Source organism: Cuculus canorus, chromosome 4 (genome assembly GCF_017976375.1).
Source record: "Cuculus canorus isolate bCucCan1 chromosome 4, bCucCan1.pri, whole genome shotgun sequence".
NCBI classification, from domain to species: domain Eukaryota; kingdom Metazoa; phylum Chordata; class Aves; order Cuculiformes; family Cuculidae; genus Cuculus; species Cuculus canorus.
Genome location: NC_071404.1, coordinates 37150064 through 37170860, shown reverse-complemented (window position 1 = coordinate 37170860; position 20797 = coordinate 37150064). Strand labels below are relative to the sequence as shown.

General features: G+C 39.4%; 1 protein-coding gene across 18 annotated transcripts in view; it reads left to right on the top strand.

The window, feature by feature from the left end:
- The first annotated feature begins 2280 nt into the window (after positions 1-2280).
- TENM3 (teneurin transmembrane protein 3) overlaps positions 2281-20797 on the top strand; it is a 1341795-nt gene continuing 1323278 nt past the window's right edge. For all 18 annotated transcript variants that reach the window (XM_054065057.1, XM_054065066.1, XM_054065065.1 and 15 more), the window contains exon 1: positions 2281-2527. The gene's annotated coding sequence lies outside the window, so the exon portion shown is untranslated. The remainder of the gene's footprint in view (positions 2528-20797) is intronic.

Here is a 20797-nt window from a genome sequence, read left to right as displayed (position 1 = left end):
AAATTGCTTTTAAAGATCTGTGAAACAGTTGAAATTCAGTGTTATCATAGTATGGGTCAAACAAAATTCTGCTGCAGTCACTGAGGGTTTTTTCGCTACCTTTGACAAGTGTTTTTACAGACCCATCATTGGTAAAGTAGTATCTTTATTTCTTCCCTGCGTTTTGAAAATATAGTTGCTTATTCCAGTAGAAAACACGATCCTATTCTTCTCATCAAAAGCTTGCTGAACGTGGAGAGGGTACAGATTAAAGTAACAGACAGTCAACTTTTTAAACATCGCTCACTAAACTTTATCTAAAGTTGGTGGCATTCTTTCGGGCATGGAACGCAATTGTCGTTTGCATTTCACTGACCTTGAAGCTTAATAGTTAGAGATGAAACTTCACCTACTCAAAGCAAGCTGTTTAAAACATTCAAATAGATTTTTTTAAAGTGCATTTCACTTTTTAATTTCCTACTGTTCTTCTTCCATTGAGAAAGCACTGTCTGAACCCAAAGGGATTTCCACATCTAGCTTTCATGCTTTCTGTTGCTACATGGCAGTGACCGCTAGATTGGCAAACAGAATAATTTCCTTTGAGAGATTTCTTTAAGGACGTTAAAAGCATGAACTTCATTCTTTTTAAGTTGCTTCTTAAATAAATGCTTCAAAACACAGTCAACTATTGATTCAATTCTTTGAATAAAAAGTTCTCTCCATTTGACAATAGGATTTACTACTGAAGACAAAATGTACATTAATCTTTCCAGTTTATTGTCTTCAGTTGACAAAGGTAGAATTACAGGGTTGCTGCACAAAGAAAGATTTGTACCCTCTGTTTGAAGTGACAAATCTACATAAGTTCGTTGACTGACTCAGGATAAAAGCAATCTTTACGTGTCTACGTCTTGTCACCTGAAGAGAAACAGAGACATAATATATGCTGTATTGCCTAGTAATATTGTTGAATAACTGTTTATTCTCTAAGCATATTAATGTTTTCCTTGTTTGCTTATTGTAGTGCTGTATTTTTTATTTTTTTTTTTCAGAAGTGAAAAAGAACACCCAAAACGTCTATTTACTGCCAGGGAAGAAGAGTAGGAATTTCATTCAGGAAAACTCAAACAAACAAATAACATTGCCCCCCACCCCCCTGCCCCAACACTATACCTGGAAGAGTTCCTACCAACTTTTCAGATTTTACACCCCTGTCTTTTTCCACAGGGACATCTAATTTTATCCCTAATTTCTGAAGGGGGAGGGATGGGAGAGAAGACGAGCATGTCAATATTCTGTCTGTCACGTGTGTGTACAGCAGGATAAAACCAGCCACTATGGGACACAAACGCTTTTTTTTTCCACTGACAGCTGCAACGAGGAGCTGAGCTAGGAACGGATACTGCAGGAGCAGTGAAGGGAATCCTTCATGCAGTCTCACCGCTGCAGCTGTTAACTTATCTTCCCCTCCCTTGCGATAATCGTAGTGGTGCACTTGGCCCTGAGGAACGGACAGGTGAGACGTGCTGTGTTCCTCTAGATGCATGTGGATTTGGGGGACGAGAGAGGAACAGGGCAATAAAAACAGCAAAGAAAAAAACCCAAAACAAAATCCCCCAATCCAGCAAACAAAGGTTCAGCAGCCGCCACGGCAGGTGAAATGAAGCTCGCTCTGCACCGGTCACGCACAAGCCCCAGCACCACGTAAAGCGATGCAGAGCGAACACACTGCGGCTGGCGAGCCTGCCGCCTCCCGCAAGACCAGCCTCGCGCAGCCTTCCCGGAGACACACGTACATCAGCACACACACACACACACCGAAGCACTTACAGACACACGAGCGTGCCCGCACCCGGCGGGAGAGCCGCTCGTTCCGCTGCCGCACCGCGGCCACCCCCGCACCCGCTCCCGCTCCCGCGGGCTCCTCGCAGCAGCCGCTCGCCCTCCTTCCCGGCCGCGGTCCCCGAGCATCCCCCCGCCCCGGTCCCCGAGCGTCCCCCTCCCGCACCCCTGTGCGGACCTCGGGGCGTCCGAGGGCGCCTCCCGCCCGCTCCCCGGCGGCGGCTGCCCCGCTCCCGCCCGCCCCCCGCGCCCGCCTCCCCGCGGCGCGCCCGCCCCTCGCCCGGCACCGCCGGCGGCCGCACAGCAGCAGCGGCCACGCTGCGGGGCGCGCAGGGAGCGGGGCTGGCTGGGAGAGAAGGGCCGGGGAGGGGGGGAGGGAAGGGGAAGGGAAGGGAAAAAGGAAGGGAGGGAGGGGGGGTGTGCGTGGAGGGGGAGGGGGGAGAAATCAAATAAATAAATAAATAACCTCCGCACCAATAAGAGAGGCAGCGGCTGCCGAGCAGGCTTAGGATCGGATGGGAGAGGTTCTTCCTGGGCTGCGTTTTGTTTGTTTGTGACCGGAGCCGCAAAGTTCAGAGCCAAACGTGTTGCTTTCCACCGCCCCCCGTTTTGCACCTTGCTCCGCTGCCGGGGCGCTCGCTCTGCCCGGGGCGCCCTCCCCGCCGCTGGGGCCGAAGGACGGAGCGCGGCGCCGGGCATCGCGCAGGTGAGTGCCGCCTCCTCCCGCACCCCGGCGGGTGCCTCCGCTCCGTAGTTACCTGGCACTGCAGGAGACGCTCATTTATCAAACTTTGCCTCCTGTTGGCTCCCGCCTCACCTTTTGCAGGAAGGAGAGCGCTCGGGGTTAATTGGGTTTTGCGCAGAGGGAAGCCGGGGATGGGGGGATGGAAGGAGGAGGGGGTCCCGCTCCGCAGAGCGCGGTTCAGCCTTTATTGCGGGAAGGGGGCTCGGGAGGCCAGCGGAGCCCACTTGCTTTTTGCCTCGGAGCCCGCGGGGCCGCGCAACAGGCACCGTCCTGCGGAGGGAGGGGAGGGCGGCGCGGGGGCTGCCGCCGCCACCGGGCGCACCTCTGCCCTTTTGGGTAACCTCGCTTTGTTCCCAACGCCTCCGAGGATTTGCCGTGCCGTGAGCGCCTAGGAGCGACCCCCTTTCCGCAGAAGGAGAGAAACTTGCCGCTCCGCCCGAGGGCTGGCTCGGGTGCTCGCGGGGCGGCTCTGCGGGAGGGAGCGGACGGAGCTGCGGGGCGCGGGCGCCCGGCAGGTGGAGCCGTGGGGAGCGGCGGCCGCGCTGGAGGAGCCGGGTTGGAGCCGCGGAGCCCCGCAGGCTCCGGTGCGAAGCGGCCCGGTGCCCCGAGCCTGCACCTCGGCCGCTGGAGTGCGGGTCCTTGAGTTGGATGCGGTGAGCGGGGATGCGCGGGGTGGATAGCCGGGAGGCAGCTGGAGGGGTTTGCTTGGGCGTCGGCGTCACCCCTGGTCACACGCAGGTTTTTCTACCCGGTGACTGTCTGTCTGGGTATCACTGTGCTCTGGGAGGAAAAAAAAAAAGATGAGATTCTAGGGGTGGTCTGTCTTAATTATCGCAGAATGTATAAAAGTGTAATTGCTAAAATTATTCAATAGCAGTTAACAATTAAAAGATTATCCCAGTACCGTGCAGCTAGCAAGGAGCAGACTGTACTAATTGGATAGTTAATGACATTTAAATAGGCAGGCTTTCTTAAAATAGTAAGCTCCACTCTTCCATGGAACTGAATAGGGTGTTAGCATATTTGATAATTACATTGCGGTGATGGTAACACTTCAGAAAGGGCCGTGGCAGTTGGGCTGTTCGCTTGGGCAGCAGCACTGGGACAGACTTTGCACAGTTTTACAGCATTGGCTAAAAAAAGTCTGGATATTCATCATTTTTCCGTTGATAGGTACACCTAGCTAAACGCCTTAGAAATTTACGTGAAACAGAATCAAAAGGGAGGCTATATATTAGATGTTGCTTGGTGAAATCTTCCATCTTTTACTGACATCATTTGACCGAACTGATAATTGAACTTGAGTTTTATGTCACTTTATGGCACTTAGACTAATTGGAAATAGTCACTATTTAATACTGTGAAGACTAGATCAGTGATGGTGTAACAACGCTCCTCTTGTCATCCTTTGAAAACTAAACAGCCAGGGTAGTTTTTCTTCCTGGCAGTAGTAACATACCAGTTTAAACACTCTACCTAGATTACAAACTGATAAATAAGTCAGCTTCTGTGTCGTTAAACTTTATTTTCTAAACTTTGTTCTCCACATCTTGCATATTTCCTGCATAACTTGAAAGTGTTCTAGGAGAAACTCAGAGAGTAACTGCAAGTAAACTTGTTGCATTTTGGTTTAAAAGTTTTCTCAGTGTAATGTGTAATAAAGTTGACATAGCAAGAAGCAACACAATGTAATCTTATACTTGCTATATATCTTTTTCCACAGAGAAAATGTTTCCCACTGTCCTCATCAAAGACACATACTTAAGAGAGGTGCCAGAAATGAAATTAAATACGAGATTAAATTTAACAAACTAGATAGGATATTTTATTTTAAGAACTACTGTAGAGAATAACACATAATTGAAATTGTGAATAGGCTCTTATATACTTATGCTTTATTCAGTCGACCTTAAGTTTTGCAGTGAACATAGTTTTGTGTTTGAGAAGATAAAAAAATACAGAAATAAATGAACTCCCAAAATGCTGGTCTAAATACTGAAAGGGTTCGAAGTGTGTGCCTCACAGGTCAATGAAAATGCTGAGCTTCGCTGAAGTTATATTCACAATTGTAAAACTAGCCCATTATCTTCTTGTGTTGGATGATACAGTTGATGCTTAGGAATCTTCTTGTATTGTATCCCAGCCTTGCTCTTTTCACTATTATAGGTACGTTTCTCGAACACTTTATTCTTGCAAGCCAAAGTATTCAAAAATTTCTTGGGAGCATTGCTGCTGACTTTTGAATCTGCATTCCATTGTATGCTTTCCCAAATGAGGGTTTCTAAAAATCAGAATAACGCAGCTCTTGTTTTTTCCTCAGTTATTATAAAAATTTTAGCTTGAATGAAGATAGGATTTAATGTTAAGATTGGATTTCCTCCAAGACAGAAGTATGACTTTCCACACAGCTGATAAATAGATAGCTGAATGTGTTACCAAAGATTTACAAAACACTGATGTCTTGACGTCTGGATTTGTGGAGCATCTTTCATAAAACATGGAGTGTGAGAACCTCTCAAAGATGAGTTTTTTTTGAGGGAAAACCCACCAACCTCAAAATAGAAGGATTATTGAAAAAGGCTTTCCATGACATACTGGGTTTTATAAAGCTGTTTTGGGGAGCTGTGTTTTTGTGTTTTCCATAAATTTCATTAAAGCATGAATTTTACTAGAAAATGAACTCTGATTGAAAAATTATTCTAATGAAACACAGATACATTATTCCTATAGCATCTTTATGTTTTCCCCTGATTTTTTCCTAACTCTTCATCAGTAAATCCATGCAAGAAGATTCCACAGCATTATTAAGCATATTCTTCTGTACTGCTTCCAAATTGTACCGCTTGAAGTCTTTCTTTCCTCTTAACATTTGCAGTGGTAGTGTTAAACTTAATCTTTTTGGTAGGCTGAAAGTACCTTTCTGCTTTTCTGACACTTCCAAAAGATATATACCAATGTTTTACACGTAGTATATCTAGGAAATGTTGTATCTATTAAATTCACAGATCGGCATGGATTACCCCCAAACCTTTGGTCTTGGAAAACGCAGTTTTAATGGGATGGGAGGAGGGAAGAAGTTCTGAAATTCTGTGATTATTGTATTCATGTTGCTTGTTAGTTGAGGGAATGTCAGCTTCTGGGCACATGCCTCTGTCATAACAGTAAAATACCCTATGGTTGACTTTGAAGCTGCAGCGTAGATTACAAATCATTCCAGGTAAAACACATATTTAAGAAACAGAGATGCAAGATATTTGTTAATGCATTGAAGTGAACAGGCTATGAAATTCAGTATCTGAGAATATTTCTAATGTAGCTAATAAAATAATAATTATGACACGTGATATATCGATACTGGAATCAGACTTCTGGAAGGCAGTGCTGCTGCTTTTTTAAAAAAATTGTTGACTTCATAGATGTTTACTTTTTGAACATTGTAATGTCAGTTTACTGTATTAGAGATGATAGCAATTGAAGTAATAAACTAATAAATTCTATAGGCTTAGCAGAGTCATGGTCTGCAAATTATCAAAATGACTAAAGCATTAAATTACACTTCCCTTTGTGCAATAAAGACAATTTCATACAAGACTTGACTTGCAGCTCTGTTATGCTATGAATACATTTGTACTCCTGAAATTGGGTTCTTTAATTCAGGTCCATAAAGAAACTAAGTTTTATATGAGAACTTGTTACTTCCGGACTATGAATTTAGCAATTTAATGATAGATGCCATAGGACTATTTTTTTTGATGGCTAACATTTTGTCAAACAGAGAAGACTGATCTTGATTTAGCACACACACATGCATTGATACATGTCCCTATATGTACTTTTTGTGTGAAAACCAGTCTTTTATTTAATAGATTATATCTCTTGCTAAAGTTTATCTGTTTTACAAATTATTCTAAGGATTTGATTTATCTGATACCTTGTACCCCAAACAGTACATCTATTCTAAGGTAAGAGAATTTGCGAAAGTTCTTTTAAAGCATCGGAAGTGTTTTAATTATAGCATATGGAAAGATCAGCATGGAGTAGTTTCAAATACTTTTCCTCTGGAAACACGAGCAAGTCAAAGATTATATTAGGTTTGTTAATTTAAATTGCATTTCTAATCATCAGGTATTGCAATATGGTACCTACAGGCAGTCTGTCTGGGAGCTCCACTGAAGTCTAGAAATCTTGAGAATGTCTTTTCTAATAGCTGCTAAATGTTCCAGTGTTAATTAAGTGGTAATGTAAGTGGAATCGAATGTTATGACAGCATAATGGTCTCCTGTTGAATATAAGTTCTGTGGCTAAGCAGACACACTTTGAGAAAACAAGCGTATTTCACTGTTGTCTGTTCAATAAGCAAATGTTTCTGCAAGAGCTTTAAATAATTCCCCATAGAGAAATCTGTTCATCATGTTTCTGTTGTAGCAGTGTAATGCAAGCAGCATCACTTTCCCGTCTTTCATTGAATGCAGGGACAGTTTACAGAAATCTGTAGGGTCACACACATAGGAGTTCTCTAATCTTGTACTTGTCTGCACCAATACTCGAGACTTAACGCTAACTGAAGCTTTTTCTTCCCCCAAGGGGAAGAGAAATAAAAAAAAAATAAAATTAGATTTATTCCAGATTATGCCATCAATGACTGCTTGACAGTGCAGAACTGTAGAGAGTAGACTTGTGGCCATCCCGCTGCATGTGATCTTGACTCATATGAAATATTTAAAGTAGGAGCACTTTGAACATAAAAAGGGAAGTGGTCAAGTTGCCTTTCCCTTCTGATAGACACCTATGCATTGCCAGTTCTTCTGTTCATTCAGGAATCATTCTATCTTTAATGTAGTGTTATAAATCACATTGATTTGATCTCTGAATAGATATGTTTTCTTCCTTAGGACAGGGTAACATTGAGATGTAGCCATGATGATATTCAAAAGAACATCAGCCATTACCAAGGGCAGGGAGCAGGACACAGCTGAGGGAAGACAGCCGCCCAGCAAGGTTTGAGCTTGTGTTTATCCGCTTCTGGAGCAAGTGGAGTGAGGAAGAAAGAAGGCTATAGCATGTGCTAATTGACAGTGGGCAGTGCTCCTAGGTCACAACAGGAGTGAAGCTTCTTGAAGTCTGGACGTGGCCATCTTAGCTCTGAGAGACATTGTCTTTGCAGCTAATTCCACTTTATGGTAGACTGACCATTACATGTACGATTTCAGACGAAAGCATTTGAACTGTTAACAAAATTATCTTAAATTGTACTGATTTATGCAGTGACAACCATCTAACATTATGACTGATAAAACCATTTAGGCCGTGTTCCTGCAGATGCTCCATGCATGTTTAATCTAGTGACGAGTCCTGCTGATATTTTTATGACTACAACTTGATGTAACAAGAAATATGAAATGTAATCTTTTATCAGAAGCAAAATCTGAGTAATACTTTAATTTTTGGAAACCAACAGCTTTAATTTTCATTTTGGTCGATCTCTGACTGGCATTGAGTCGTATCTCAGCAGCTGTATATAGTACAGTGTCACTTCCATGCTAACCCATGTAAATCATTGGGGGATAACTTGTTCTGGTACAGATTACTACACATAATTTTATGTTACACTGAAATAAAAGACCACATTCAAGGAGCATTCAAGTCTTATCAAAGTAATTTTTAAATATTTTTGACAATGTGCTGCTATAAAGAGGATAGAATAGAAGAATGAGACTCAAAATGGACTATTTCATGGTCTGGGGGAAATCAGGCTTTGGAGAGAAGAGGTGGTAGTTTGTCCTTTTATTTTGTGTTTCAGCAAATCTACTGCTAATTTAGGGTGTGGGCGGAAAGTAGCCTCTAAATTCGGTACTGTGGGTAAGAAGATACTATGCATTCACTTAAAAGCTAGTGTTAATTTAATTGGATTTTTAGCTGGCTTTCAAACTAAACTGCACATGTATTCCTAGTTCATTGCAGCAGGAAGTAAAATATGTTCATTTGCAGCTGCAGGACTAATTAATTTTACTTCACTTTGCAAAAGATTTGTTGTGGCTTATATGTCTTTGGGGAAAGGAGTTGTAGTTGGTCGTAAAGTGCTGTAGCACGAAGAGATATATATATATATTTTTTTTTTTTAATAAAGGCTGACTAGTTAAAGCCTGTTTCAGCAATAGCTAGGATTAGCAACACTGAGACACAGGTAGAAGAATGGTTGGTTTTACCACCCTTCCATATACTTACTAGTAAATACTTGTAACTTAGTAAGTATTCACTCAGATGTGATTTCTTATGCAAAAATTGGGGAAGAAACTATACAAAGAGAATGAGAGAAGATTGCATGGAACTGATTGGCAAACAGCAACAGCTGTTACAGCAATCAAGGGGGATGACAAGTAGTTATTCTGTAGTAGGAATTGAAAAAGTGAGGATTGGATTTAACATAAAGAAGAAAAAAGAGGAGTAATGAGAAAAGAGAACAGTTAAAGAAGGCTTTAAAATACTACCTTGTCAGAAGTTCTTGGGACAAAGCGGTTAGTCAGCAAGGGGGAAAACCTCTGTTTTTTAAATGAACACCCTCCCCCCTTTACTCTTTTTGAATAAGGAGTTAATTTGGGCTTGAAGTTTGTCTCTTGAAGAGCTTGTGATGTGCTGTAGAGGACATGGAGTGAATGTCTGAATCTCAAATAGTACATGAGTTTTTTAGATTTGAGCCAGCTTGGGGAGAACTACTCATAGTGTTCAGAGTTTACTTCGTGCTGTGTAGACTTGTGTTCTTGGAGAATGGGAAGAGCTTTCAGCAGTTTCTAAAATTTTCTGCCCTTGTTTCCTTTTTATAGACTTTCATCTTACTATCTTTGTTTTCTTTACTTCTGTGATTCCAGAGCATGAGGATCTGAAGATAAAATTGACCTAAACTGAAAACTCCCTGAACCAGTAGATTTGACTGGGGCTGTGAACACACTCAATTTCACACTGCTGCTAGTGTCATGTAGAGTAATATTGTGAAGGATTCTATCAGTTTTTGGTTCAGCTGTTAGTTGTCATGCTGGTAAAAAAACATAGGGAGAGTCCTATCATCAGTCAGTGAACGAGAAACTTTATTAGAGAAAGGAAAACTTGTATTTTCTCTGAAGCTTTCTTTTTCCCGCATTATAAAGCTTTCACATGGAATCTTTTCATTTCTGGATTGAATATCTGCGGCTGATTTTCAAAAACTGTATGTGACGTTTAAGCCTTCGATCCATACATATTTTTCTTGTTGGAGAAGTTAAATTGTTCCAGCTCCTTGGCTATTCGTTTCTACTCTCTAACAACCTTCTAAGTTGAATTATTTAGAGGACTGTAGACACAACCAGACTAAACTGAGTAATTCTGTGGTGAGAAAAAAAGAATAACCCTAGAATTTAAATTGTGTCAAATCACCTCAATGCCCCCAAATAGTTCTGCTGGTGCAAATGAGGGTGCAGAATAGGGGTAGGATTCCCTCCTGGGAGGGAAGAGGAGAAGGGATCTGCTTTAGCTAGCCTTGCCACCGGAAGAAAGATTTGTAGAACTTCTGTCTCATGCTTGGTATCATCTGTACTCTGTAATCAGAAGATTTTGTGATGATTTCATTATAATCTTTGATCCTCTGTATTCTGCAAAAACAGTGAGAGACCTGGTTAGAGAGCAGGACAGGACTGTCCTGTGCTAGATGGCATGTACATTTAATTAGCACAGTTCTGTTTTATCCTTGTAATGGACTTAAGCTTCTACCATCTTGTCAAAATATATGAGGTCTGATGCAAAAAAAAAAAAAAAAAAAAAAAAAAAAAAGAGGGACTGTGCCTGTAACTTTTTTATTTAACAAATTAAGAAAATAATCTATGATCACCTTCAAAATTATTTCATTTTGAGGTGACACACAGGTGCATACGATACTGTCAATGTTCAAAGCAGTTCTGCAGATCATTTTCTGAAAGGCTTTTGCTTTTTTGCTTTCACATCTATCGACAAAAAACGGGATCTATTGAGCACTGACTTGATCTTTGGGTTCTCTTCACTGTAATCCTCAGTCAATAACTGAAAAGTTTCCATTATGGATTGCTTTAGTTTCACGAGAAAGCTGCTGTTAGGTCACAGTTCACTCCTGCACACTGGCATTTTCTGACCGAGGATAAGAAAACATCTATATTCGAACAAGTATCCACTTGTACTGAGTGAAACAGTTGAGTTCAGCCTTGTCTTACTGTGGCAGGTTAGAACACGTAACCATCTCTTTATCTCTTCCATTCCTCTCTTAGTTCATGAATTGTAGGGTTAGTCTTGATTTTCTTGTCTAGGATTGCATATATACTTGCACGTATAGGATATCTAATGTAACATGTAGGAATATTTGTTCGTATTTAGAAAATGCACTTAAACGTCAAGCTTATTAATTTTTTCTATTGCTTTTTCTTCCACTCACCCATGTACCATTCTACCATGTATTCCTGGTGGGAAGTTTCATGGCTTTCAGATCATGTACTGAAGATCATATTTTTCTATTTATGTATTAATAACCCTTGGTATAGCATAAACAGTGTGCTGCTATCTATTGTAAGTAATAGTTTGCTAAGGAAATTTTGTACTACCGCTATTCTTTATTCAACTGCAATGACTTTCTCCATCCAGTCAGCACGTTTTCCCTCTTGCTCTTCTATTTTGATTGCATCTGTTTCTCATTTGCAACTGTACTTCTGTTATTATTGTAGTTACCTGCATTTACAACTTGTCATTAAATTCACTGTGCTCACCCCTGTCTGGTATATCCTGAGCTTTGCGAGTGGCTATCCTTTTCTCTGAGTCTTTGTCTGACTCTATCTCTTTGCCCGCCACCTCCTCACAGAAATGCTCCCTAGTTGGTATTTTGGGAGCCAAATCTGAGTCTCGCACAATCCTTTTTGTGAATAACCTGTAAGCTTGGAAATAGATCTATTGTGAAATCTGTGTATCAGCTCTTCTTTCTAATGTTTCTCATACAAAGAAGAAAACAGGAAAAGATTCAGTAATGAGATAGTATTTTTAAGATTAAAAATACAACCTATTTCCCAGAACTGTTTCTTCAATAGTGCAGAAATTATGATGTGCTTAAGAGTTGCGCTCAGCAATCACACTTCCAGAACAACACAAGAAGCATATTGCTTAGGATTTTTCTGCAAACCAGTTTGAAGCCAGTGAAAGAGAAGGGTTAGCTGCGTGAAAGGCTTGTCAACTTACCGAGGGAAAAGATGCACACTGGGTATGTAGGTATAAGGCTCTATTTCATCACTGTCGTGGTAATACATCTCAGTCTTACTTTTGGGAGCCCGCTTTTAAGTTAATGTCAATTTACATTTCAGTGAATACCTTCTTTCTGTTTCTTCACTGTAGTGAAGATATCCTTGCTTATTAGATGGCAATATTGTTGAAATGCCTATCATGTTTGTAAAATACATACAGTGACAAAACTTTAACAGTAAAAGATAAGCTCTAGAAAATATTATTTCATACTGAACTGCCAGTACTTTCATCTGCAGTAAAATAGGAAAAACCCTTCCTGAAGTTATGCTGCATTTCCCTAACACTCCTTCAATACCCTAAGATGATGAATTAATGCCTTTACATGTTTAAAGCCTGCTGGGTCTGGACACTGAGGGGACTCGCAACAGAAATTTGTCAGTAGGAAATTTTTCATTTAAATGCCTTCAATAACCACAGTAGAAATATTGCTTCATGGGGACAAAAATGTGTGTCATAAGCAAGATATTCAGGAATTATGCATTCAAACTGCTATAATGAACTTCATTTTTACAAAACAAAAAAAAGTTTTCGTCCTTTGGTGAAGACAGTACTTTGTGCAGTCTTCAGAGAACAATAGCAAACCCGTCTGGCTAAATTCTGTATTGACCACCTTTTAAATGTTCAAGGGTGTTATGCTAAGTAATGTGCAGAAATAATCTGCTTTGGAGAAAAAAATTGCTATAGCTTCAGTTGCTTGAAATCAAGCATCAGTCTGTTATCCAATACAACAACTTTTGCAAGGAAATATGAGGATGGTGTGTGACTCACTGCAAAGTAAAAATTGTACATACTTTGCTCTTCATAATTTTTCTACTTCAACTTGCTCGCTGTTCTTCAGAACTCTGACAAATGCTACCAACTATATTGTGTATTGTAAATATTGTAGTTATAGGTCCTCTATATTTTTTGTTGTTGTCACTGCTGTGAAAATGGCTAAACACAAGTAACTTGTTATGAGAAATTGATTTAAACTCACTGATAACATAAGGGTTTACATGATTTGAGGGTTGCGAAAGTATATCACACGTACTTTGTACTCTGGCTCTGTCTGCTAGTGAAAAACTGTTTCAAAAAAATCCTTTTTTTCCTATTTCAATAGTGTATTTGGTATAATTATCACACACTTTACTCTTTGCAGTTTCTTTCTTAGGACTTCTGTTTGTGAAACCATTTCTACTTAAAGGAAACACTATGTTTACTCCAGATAGATAATTCTTCTGTTCTAGTAGTATCTCATAATTAAACAAAACCCCAAAACACCATTTTGTCTCTCTTCAAAAAAATATCCATTTGTACACATTTTATTAGCTTGTTGGACCTGAAATCCACTATGAAAATGCTGAATGTTAAACTACATTGGACTGTAAGCTAAAATTCTGGTTTTCTGCTCGACCAGTAATCTTAATCGTGTGAATTTTTACTTTTTCACATTTTCTCTGAGTGTTCACATATAAATAAATAAGACCTAAAGATGCTCTTTAAGTGGAAGATTGCTTGAGATTTAATGCTCTCTTGTTAAAAGAAACTGCATGAAACTTTTCTGTAAATTTTTGTAAAATATAAACTCAACTCCTAGCTGGAAGTACTGTATGAGTTTAAAGATCAGCAGTTATGCAGTACATCAGTATATTTTGCACGAAAAGCACTCTATACTTTTGAAATGAAAATATGCTCTTCCTAATTTTATGTTGTGGACATTCTTACATTCTACTTGTTTATTTTATAGTGCTTGTCAGTATCAAGCTGTTTTTAAAAAAATGAAAGTAAATCGTAGGACCCAATGTTGCCAATATTCGTGCATATTCAAGCCAGAGTTAGAAACATGTAAGTGAGAACATGCACAGAATAAGTTTCAATGCTGTACCTCCGATGTCAACCTCAGAATACATCACATTGAGGTCTGAAATACCAAGTATTTGGAGAAAATGGCATAATGCTAATAATTGTTTACTTTCACATCAGTTTTTTTTCTCACCAGTTTTGGTAGTACCTATGGTTTTACTGTTAAAACCAAGATTATCATGTGGTTTCTTTCCAGAGCAAAATATTTCTTACACCGTATTTAAGTAAATTTAAGACCCTTCATGTTTGTTTCTGGCTTTGAGTGTTGTCTTGTCCATGCAGAAATTACAGCCCACTCTGTATGTGCAAAATGATGCAAATATTTCGAAAATACTAGCTGGCAAATCAGAAAAAGTGAAAATCACCCTCTACTTGAAGACCTTTCATATAAAAGAACAGGTTGGAAAATAGTAACCCTCTAGTTTTCCTGTCAAAGGTGGCTCTGTGCTGTGCACTGTTGAGTATGTAATATAACCTGCTGAATACTGAATAGTTATATCTCCATTCTTTGTGACTACAAAGAATTAGAAATTTTATGTGAGAACTTAAAATGCCAGAATAGCTGGTAAATGTTGTTCAATTTATCTGAATTTCCTCATTTGTTAGCATGTGTATTCTTAAATGCTTAGGAATTTGCTATTTTGATAAGATGAATTTGACACCTTAGTCTCGTCTGGTTTTTGTGAAGCATATCTATAGTTCCCTGCTGCATGCTCCTGTTTGGATTTAAACTCGAGTCCTTTGTATAGTTTCAAGGTGATAAGGACCTTGAAACCTGTTTTTTAGATTCAATTATCTCATTGTTGTCTTATTTATTCTCCATTTTTTAATTTCCTGTAATAAAGCTGGTAAAAATTTCAAGTAAATAATTCATAATGATCTTAAAATTTGTGAAGAATCTCTTCATTTTGTACTTTTATTTGAAATAATTTTATTTTTGATCTATTTTTTATGGTTAATTTGGGAGAATTTAGAGTATTTATTATTACATTGACTTGTGCATCTTAACTGATGTTAAATCTTCATGCTTTAAACTACATTTGTAGCTGGTGAGGAAAGTAATAGTGTCAGTCAATTTTAGATTCCAGTGCACTTTAAAAGAATATGTCTTCTGGACAGATTGTGAAAAGCTATGGAAAGAATTTTATCATTATTTAAGTTTCTATCCATTGTTTGATGATTTGCTATACAGGAGGCCAGTGGAAGCCTCATTCTCTTTCATTGTGTGTTAAGAGCTAAATGTAACCTTTGTCAGTGGCTCTGGAGAGCTCTTATAGAAAGTAATTTTCTACTAAATTGAGAGCTTCCTGTAGTCAATAATAGCTTTATTTAATAGACATATGTCTTATCTTCTAGCTCCATTATCACACAAAGGTGCTTTATCGTAAGGAGTTTTCTTAGGTAGGCTAGTTGTTTGGTTGAAATCCAGTAATGTGGTGAATCAATTTCTTGATATCCATGTATAAAGATTGTGGACTGTAGTCATGTAGTGACTAGCTAAAGAGTCCTCTCAGTCTGTCATTGATACTTACTCTATGGATTAATGATGAAAGTGTTTACTGTGTTGATTTAGGAAGCTAATTTAGTCTGGCTTACAGTCGGAATGGCTTTGTCTCTTGTTTACTAGGTACTCATTATCCCTTTATAGTGTCACTTCTAATACTGATTTACATGATATTTTTCTTCCTGTCTTTCTTTGCTGTACTTATCTGATACCGTGCTGAAACCAATGTGCAAATGAGCTGATAGTGTCCTTTCCTAATAAATACGTATTTGTCTTTGGCTGCCTTTGTTGTATATGGTCTGGATTTTTCTGGATATACCAAGTATGGTCAGGCACACATTTTAATTCAGGGTAATTAAGCAGAATGATCTAGTCTGACTTGTTAGAGCACTTCATGGCAAAATTGTCTTTTGAGTTCAGGTCGAAGAAATACATACTAATTTAGAGGCTGCAGCGAGCTGGTCAATAGAAAGTGCTTGATGTGCAGTGTTTTGTCCAAAACCTCACATCTCTTTAGGGCTTGAAAGACTGACACAAGGCTGTATGTTAAAAGTATCTCTTCATTTAGGAGCCAGAAGTTCTTTCTATAGGAGTACGCCTAAGTGAGAGGACCTTACTGCCTTTAAAAGGGCTGTAGTAGTGATCACAGGCAACTTCTAGTGCTTAGGGCACTTGCACAGACAGTGGAAACGTCAGTCTTTCAGTCTACCATCTTTTGCAGGGACTTCAGTTGACTTCCGTGCCCTATAAAAATAGCAGGTTAGTTTATTACTGTGCAACAAATAGTTTTGAGAGAGAAGTAGAAATAACCAAAGAGCCTTATTCTCAGATTCAGTGAATGCAAGAGGAGGTCTTGGGTGTGCCACTAGATTGCTTTGGGGATTTTTTCCATTGCATAGTTACTGGGTAAACAAATTAAATCCTATGAGTAGGAACTAGAATCCAGGTGTCAACTCAGTAACGTTTTAAAGCTGTTGATTGCTAAGGTCATAGACACACAGGCATTCAACGTCAGAACTGGATATAAAAGATTTGGCATTTAGGCATTGTTAGTGAATGTCAACTATTGTACTTGGAGAATGAATAGCTTTAGAAATAAGTTTACTGAAATATATAAGCCACCTTTCTATTACCACAATATCCTTATATGGTTTACAAAACCAGAATGTCTTTTTTATTTATTTATTGTGCTAGAGAGTGTCACAGTTACAATTTTGGCCAGCAGAGAACTTGAATGGAATTCCAGGGTTCAAACAACCATGTAGATAAAACAACTATATCTTACTACTAGAAACATCAGGGAGAAGTTTCTGTGCTGTTTTACTGTAAATTGATAATGTTTAGCAGTTTTCTAATAGAAAGGGAAAAAATAATAAGACTTATGTGTGCACCTGTATAGTGGCATTCCTATCAAAGGTCTCTAAGTAATCAACACAATTACTTTTTAAAAAAAAGTATTGAAAAGAAGGTATAAAACTAAGCTCCATAGTGCTAATATGTGTCCTTTGTACTAAAATGTGTCTAATGCAATGAATGCCTTTTGTATTGCAAAAAAACTACATGTAGGGGGAAAAAATGTATCTCCAGTCAATTTGCAGTAACACTACTTACAGTAGACTATTTTACCCAATTCAATATGATCATTTGGTCTTTTTCCACTAATATTTTTTTATTAGTCTTAAAAGTCAAAGTCTTAAAAGCTTCTTGGTTTTCTGCATCTGTGTGTAATGCTTCTCCTCATGGTGCCAACATAGTTGTTGTCAATATCTCAGTGATGAACAGAGTGAATTAAATGGCCAGCTGTCATTTTCTTTACATTTTTTCTTATTTAATACTCTTAGGAATATTCATAGAACTCCTAGATTAATTCTTTGTCCAACTGTTTAACCTGAGACTACAGAATTCTTTAGTTCACTAAAAACTTTTTTGTGTTTGTTATTTCAAGAGAGTGGTGGTGTGGCAAAAGGTTGGAATGCTAATTGTGCTGCATTTCTTTGTGGTATAAAAATCTAGACATTTGTGTGCTTAAGCTTTGATTATAAAGGAGGATGATTTGTCTAATTACCAAAACAAGAAAGAGGTTCAGCTTGTAAGCTATAACACAAATGCTAAGTACTGTTTGTTTGTTGTTCTCTTTATAACCGCTGTCCTTCAAGATGAATGAATGAAGTCTTCATAAAATTCATCTGTCTTAGTACAGCTGAATGTGTGTAAAGTAAAATGATGACTTGCATTTGTGTAGAGAGCAGATATTAGAGAAGGCTTTTGAGGCTATAACCAAAATTATAAGAATTCATAAGGACGGCGGAAAAGAATTTTAAAGGATCAAATTTGGAAGTCTAGGAAAGGGTTTCTTCTTAGTGTTTCAGATTCCGCACTTTTCTTACACGAACATTGCTCTTGCCAGAAGCGTTTAGTTAAGTGGAAAAAAAAAAAAAAACCTCTGAAGTGCAGAGGGCCTTAAAATGTTACCACTGGAAGCGTGTCAGCCAGTTTACAAGAAGTTAATGTACATTTCACAGATGATGACTGAAAACTGAAGGTATAGCGATTATTGCTTATAATCAATAAAAGGAGATCAACTACAACATTTCCTGAATATTAATGAGACTGGTTACTACCCAAAACTTCCTGCTTCACTTGGTCTGAAGGGTGACTTTTTCAGGAGCTTTTCAAAAGTGGTTCCAAGGAAATTCTGCCTCTGTCATAGGTTAGTTGTGAGTTATAATAAATGAAGAACGCAAGTACAGTTCTGTCACATTTGTGCCTCCCTAAATATGAGCAATTTTTTTTTTTTCTGAAAATGTAGTATATGTTGTGTCAGGATTATCACATGGCACCGTTTTGTAGCTTTGCACAAGGATTCTTATTTATTGTGGATTTCTAAGTTATTAGCAGAATCAACAGTGGTTTTGGTATGTGCATATAATTTTACTGTTTGAATGCAAGCCATTCAAACTACCTCTGTAAATTGCTATATTGAAAACACTTGTCTCATCCGGCATCGTATGTATCATTTCGGGATGCTATTCTTAGAATATTCAGTACAGAGATCTACAGCTCAGCAGATCTCAAGGCAATTACAGACTTGGGGCAAAGGAAGAAGGGACTGCAGTTTCACTTACTATCTTTCATGGTTTTAGGACAGTATAGCTATATTCCACTTTGTGCATCAATGGTGAGCTTGAGTGCATAATACAAAATTTCAAGACAAGACAAACTTGTACTAAAAGTGTGCGCTGACTTGCTAATAAAGGTGTACCAGCGGAGCACCCTATCCTCATGGAGCTGGTGATGCTGAAGGATCGGCAAAACTGAAGAAAGACAAGGAAAACCTTGCTGGATACCACTGGCTCCACTGACTGTCAAGTTTCTTGATGAAGGGAATTGGCTGAAAATTTAATATTTCTGATTCAAGCATATAAAATGAGACAAGACTGAAGCATGCAGTTGTTTCAACAGAGTTGAAAACTCAACATTTGAAGAAAGTGTTGCTATATTATTTTTTTTCACAGCCTAGAGAAGAGGCTCAGATCCCAACAAAGAGGAGCTAAACAGTCTTCCATTAGCTAAAAGGTAATTATAAAGAAAATGGAGGTACTCTACTCATGATGGTGCATACTGACAGGACAAGGCAACAGGCACCTCGTGCTTCAGAGAAAATTCTGTCCGGATGCAAGTTCATGAGAACAAACCTGGGAATAGGTTGCCCAGAGAATTGTTGGTCTCCCCTTTACTGGAAATGGAATTGAAGACTCTGCTCTGAGCTTGATAGGACCCTAAGTAATCTAATCTAGGGTCCTGCTTTCAACAGAAGATTGGACCAGATGATCTTCACAGGTCCCTTCTATCACCAGCTTTTTGGGGATTTGAGACTAGCAGGAGCATGATGCATTCCATATTTCTACCTGAAAGAAATTAAGAAATTGCCTCCTTTTCTAAAACAGAAAAAACACTTTATGGTAGCCAAGTTTGGAATATTCACTTGTTTGCTGTTCAGTAATTCACACTCATCTTTGGCAAGTCTAGATGTGACACAATGCTTGTTCAAGGTGAACTCAGAAATAGATATTGCAGAATCACAGAACTGTTTAGGTTAGAAAAGGTCTTTAAGATCATGAAGTCCAAACATAAACCGAACACTGCCGAGTCCACCACTAAACCATGTCTCTGAGTGCCACAGTACCACATCTACATGTCTTTTAAATACCTCCAGGGATAGTGGCTCAGCCACTTCATGGACAGCCTGTTACAGTGCTTAACAACTGTTTGGGTGGAGTAGTATTTCCTAATATTCACCCTAAACCTCCCCTGACACATCTTGAAGCCATTTTCTCTCATCTTGGGAGAGGAAACTAACTCCCATCTCACTGCCACTTCATTTCAGGTAGTTGCGGAGAGCCATAGAGTCTTCCCTTAGCCTCCTTTTCTCCAGACTAAACAACCCCAGTTCCCTCAGCCACTCCTCAAGGAATTTGTTCTCTAGACCCTTCACCAGCTTGATTGCCCTTCTCTAGACGTGCTCCAGCATGTCCTTGTACTGAGGGGCCCCAAGCTGAACACAGTATTCAAGACGAAGCCTCACCAGTGCCAAGTGCAGGGGCACAATCACTTCCCTAATCCTCCTGGCCACACTATTTCTGCAATAAGCCAGGATGCTATTGGCCGCCTTGGCCACCGGGGCACACTGCCAGCTTTTATTCAGCCAACTATTGACCTGATAGCCCAGGTCCTTTTTCACTGGGCAGCTTTCCTGCTTTTCATCCCCGAGCCTGTAGCATTGCCATTTGTATTGAGGGGTGGGGGTAGAGGAGGCAGCCTTGAGCATATTCAATACCAGTTGCAGAATGGAAAGCAGAGATAGCAATTAGGTTTATAGTCAGTATTTTCTTATCTATTATGGAAAACTATATATCATTAGTTTAACCATATAGTTAGTTTAACCTATATCTGGAAGAATTAAGCAGTTTCATGTAGTGTCTCAGAGTCGGTATATATATAACTTCTGTTTAGGGACTGATTGGTAACTCTCATTTTACAAGTAATGTATTCTATGTAGTTGTAAAGGCCACTGTTTACACTGCAGCTAAGGAAAGAGCAAGGCTCACAAGCAGATTTGTTGTACTCCTGTGACACAGGAAAACCATGGATTTGGGGGTGGTGGTGTTGGTTTGTTTGAGTAGCTCTGAGGTGTGATTTTGTGATTGGGTTCTGGGTTTTGGGGGAGTTTTTGTTTTGTTTTTTTGTTGTTTGTTTTTGTGAAAAGATGTTTGAGGGCATTTGAAGATGGAAGGACTGCGGAGACTGCTAGGATTCCATGTTGCGTTGTCTGTCTAGACTTGTGCATGCTATTCTTGGTGCAGCGTACATCAACTCCTGTCTGCCTACAGTGAACTTTGGAGGAAACTTGGTAATGGTGCCTGGATTTCCTCTTGGCTAGAATGACTAGAGTACCCTAAAACAAACTCTGTATGAATATGAATGTCATTCTACCACAAAATATCATTGGATCAGACTTTTCTTTTGGCACCTTGAATATCAAATATACTTAAAATGTTATAGGTGCATGTTGTATACTTTGGGAAGTAAACCTGGTCTAA